Source organism: Dama dama, chromosome 24 (genome assembly GCF_033118175.1).
Source record: "Dama dama isolate Ldn47 chromosome 24, ASM3311817v1, whole genome shotgun sequence".
NCBI lineage: Eukaryota > Metazoa > Chordata > Mammalia > Artiodactyla > Cervidae > Dama > Dama dama.
This window is the reverse complement of record NC_083704.1, coordinates 46,102,215-46,106,368: the sequence shown is the minus strand read 5'-3', so window position 1 is coordinate 46,106,368 and position 4,154 is coordinate 46,102,215.

Genomic DNA, 4,154 nt, shown 5'->3' with positions numbered 1-4,154 from the left:
CTCTAGAGGAGCCCAGCCAGAAATCTGAGAACCACCTTTACCATAAAGATCACACCTTTCTACACCCTCACATTCTCCCTCTGTCAGCCTCACTCCCTGCTCTGCTCACTGCGTTAGGGGTCCTTGAGGTTTCCTTAGCAAGGGAAGAATGGTTGAGGGAATGTCTCCCTTGCCCAGGAGCCTATCCACCTTATGGATGTCCTACTAAGTTCGGACACATTGATGTGATGAAATTCAGTCCCTGGGGAAAACACGCAATACTTGCTATTCTAAAGACATTTTTTTTTTTATTCCACTGGGCATTTGCTCTGTCCTGTGCTCAGAGTTTGGGTCCCGCTCAGCTATGAAGGCAGCTGTGGGGTGATGGATGGGAAGGCTGTGCTGCTGTGAGATTGTCAGCTCTTCGCTTACTCGTTTATCCAATCTACATATTCTTATTCAGAATTTCCCATGTGTCCCTTTGTTAGGTGATGTGGATGCAGCATGAATAAGAAGGTCAGTTTGTTGCCATCCTGAAGCTTGCAGTCTAGTGAAAGTGAAAGTCACTCAGTCATGTCCGACTCTTTGCAACCCCTTGGACTGTATCTTCTGTCCATGGAATTCTCCAGGCAAGAATACTGTAGTGGGTACCCACTCCCTTCTCCAGGGGATTGCCCCAACCCAGGGATCGAGCCCAGGTATCATGCATTGCAGGCAGATTCTTTGCCATCCGAGACCCCAGGGAAGCTTAGTGTAGGAGGCAGTAAACAAATACACATGATGTTTCTGGAGTGTTATACGGGGGGAGGGATGAAATAAACAAGAGGAGGACATGGCGAGTACTGGGGGGTCCCCCAGCAGAGTGTGGGCAGAGAAGATCTCTAGGAGGCAGTATTCATGTTGAGTCTTGAACCTTGGGGGAAAACCACCTAAGACTCAAGCCAGGAAAAGAACGTTCCAGCCAAAGGAAAATAGCAGGTGTCAAGGCGCTTGGGTTGGAGACATTTTGGTATATTTGAGATTATAGGAAAAGCCATCTAGTAAAAGGGGGACTTGCAAAGGAAAAGGAAGAGAACCGTCAGAGAGGTGGGCAGGGGCGGGGTTCTAGGGAGGCTTGGAGACCAGGGACCAGGGACCGGCGTTTGGGTTTCAGCCTGAGCAGTAGGACCCCTATAAGGTTTCAAGCAGAAAATGATGGACTCCGGTTGACACTGTCTAATGAGACTCTGTCTCCTGTGTGGAGAATAAACTAGAAGATCAGAAGCTGGGAGAAGGGGCTAGGAGGCTATCACTGAGGTCAGGCCAGAGGTGACAGTGGTCCAGCCCAGGGCGGTGATAGAGGGGAAGTGATGGGTTTGCGCAGGTTTGCCCCCACGTGCTGGCATAGGGGGCAGTATGTGATAGGTGCTCAGTCACGGTTTCATCTGCAGTGAACCCACTGCTGGAGTTTTAGGCTCAAATTCAGTGTTCATCTCTGATGCACCTTTGCGCTGTAGGAGAGGAAAAATAATGTTCCCTCTATCCTTCTGGGTTGTTGGCCGAGACCCACCTATAATAAAAAGGCAGATTAACATGAGGAAAAAAAACCGGAATTACATATGTACCAACAGGAGCCTCACAAAGATATGAGACTCAAAGGCAGCAAGGCAGCGGAGGCTGACGCACCATCCTGAGGGAGAGAAAGGGAGGGCAGCTCGGGCCTCCGAGGAGGCAGGCAGGTCACAGCGGGGGAGACGCTGGGTGAGCCGAGGTCCTCCTGCCACGCACGCAAGTGTCTCAGGCAGAAAAGTCATGTCTGGTAAGCGCTCTCTTCCTGGAACAGGCACCCTATCTGCATTCTTTTAGGCAGTTAAGAGGGAAATGAAATGTTTTTTTCCTGAGTCCTGTGTATGCGTGCTCAGCTGTGTCCAACTCTGTGACCCCATGGACTGTAGCCCTCCAGGCTCCTCTGTCCGTGGGATTCTCCAGGCAAGAGTACTGGAGTGGGTGGCCATGCCCTCCTCCAGGGGACCTTCCTGATCCACGGATTGAAGCCAGCTGGGTCTCCTGGCTTTACTGCTGAGCCATACTGGGTCTGAGTGCCTTCAGCTGCATGTGCCTGAACTACATATTTTGGGGTTGCACCTTCTGCTACCCCACAGGGCAGACCCTCTCACCTCTCTCAGTGAGGGGACAGCGGATCTGCAAGTCCTTCGTAAGCAGCCAGCCACCCAGACGCAGGGGATGGATGTTTCTGGAGATGTCTCTTCACGCACTGATTCTATCGGGGCTCTTGGTGTTCACTGACCAAGGCTTAACTGCAGGTAACTGGGGAAACTGCATTTTATTTCCACCTCTAACTCCTACTTTGAGCTTAACTCCCCCATGGGCCCTTTCTACAGCCGGGAAGCAGGTAATTCTCCTTGACCTTCCATCACTGACTTAGGAGGAATCTGCCCAGAACCTTGTCAACTCAGATGCTCATTTGTCTGATGGAACCAGGCTGCAGCCCCATCTCAAGAAAATCAAGGGGCACCCCGGGGGCTTTGGGGGCTTATCCAGCATGGAGAGCATTTGGGTACGTGGCTGACTATATGCTTTATTAGGGATGCTAATGTGAGCTGGAAGCTTGTACCGTGAGTGTTAACATTTAACTTCAGTTCATGCCCAGCCTTACCGTCGAGCTGCACCAGTGTCTCCAGGTCATGGATGCTGAGTGTGAGAAACACGCTCACCAGCCCAGGCTCAAAGAATGGACTTGGAGACTTGAGGCGCAGTGGGAGGTGAGGCTTTAATGATGCTCTTGCAAGATGGGGTGTCTGGGGGGCAGACCCATCCAAAGTCATTACATGGAGCAAGGTATCCCCAGAACGCAAGTCCCTCCCCCAGTTCCTCATAGCTGAGTAGTATGGGGTGGACGTCCTTCCCAGATGTCGCCTAGGTTTGCTCCCTCCCTCTTTATGGGCTGGCCCCTCCATGATATCTCATTTTCTCCTCTCCTGCACACCTAGTCCTGTTCTTATGTTTTAAATTCACCGATAGAATGAACCCATGTGAAAATCCTGGGTATCCCGCCCTCCCTTTATTTGCCTGGACTTTGTAGTTTTGTAACCCTAGCTATCAGCTATTATATTAGCAAGCTATTCTTGAAAATGGACCACTGTAAGTTTTGTATTTTATGACCAACCTTTTTGGCACCAGGGGACCAGTTTCAAGGAAGACAGTTCTTCCATAGACCAGGGGATGGTTTCAGGATGATTCAAGTGCATGACATTCATTGTGCACTTTATTTCTATTATTATTATATCAGCTCCACCTCAGATCCCTGGGTTGGGAAGATCCCCTGAAGAAGGGAATGGCAAACTAGTCCAGGATTCTTGCCTGGGAAATCCCATGGACAGAGGAGCCTGGTGGGCTACAGTCCATGGGCTCTTAAAGAATTGGACACGATTTAGCGACTAAACACCAACAATGAAGTTGAGTTTTCAGTATATCACTGAGCTCACAGTCTCTCCTCTAGGCTGAAACAACTTGCAGTGGGAAACAGAAGGCTGATGGTGTTGGGAGAACACAGGCACAGAGTAAGTTTCTTCCCGTAACTCTGGGCCGTCTCCCATGTAGCCTTGCATTTGCACCATATTGATGTGAGATTATTTTCATTGGGATAAAACCCTGGGCTGTGTTAAGAGAGGAGTGCGGGGTTGCTGTGATTATTTCTTAGCATAATCACAAAGAGCCCCCGTGTGGACTCCGGCAAAGCCATCTGGAGCCCTTCCTTTCTGTGGTTTCTTTCAAGACAGTCTTTGTGTTTTAAGACGAAGAAGAGGAAAGTGGTGTGCAAACGCATTCAGCGTGTCCCCCTTAGCGCTTACCTAAGTTTAATCCTCACTGATGGCTTGCAAATACAGAGGATACACAAACTTACTTTTGACCTTTGCAGTAAAGAAAGTCATCTATTTGCTCTGATCTCACTGGTGTTAAGAGAAGTTACACTTGTGAATCCCCAATACATCAATGAGATTACAGACTCCTGGGGGAGCCATTTAATTTTTTTTACAACTATATATATTTTAATGTTGAGCTGAAAGAAAGTGGAAAAAAATTAAAAAACGGATGTCTTGTACAAAGAACAACTTAGACTGACCTTGAGCCTTAGGTATTCTTTCTTAGAGCCCAGCTCCAGAGACTGGGCACCC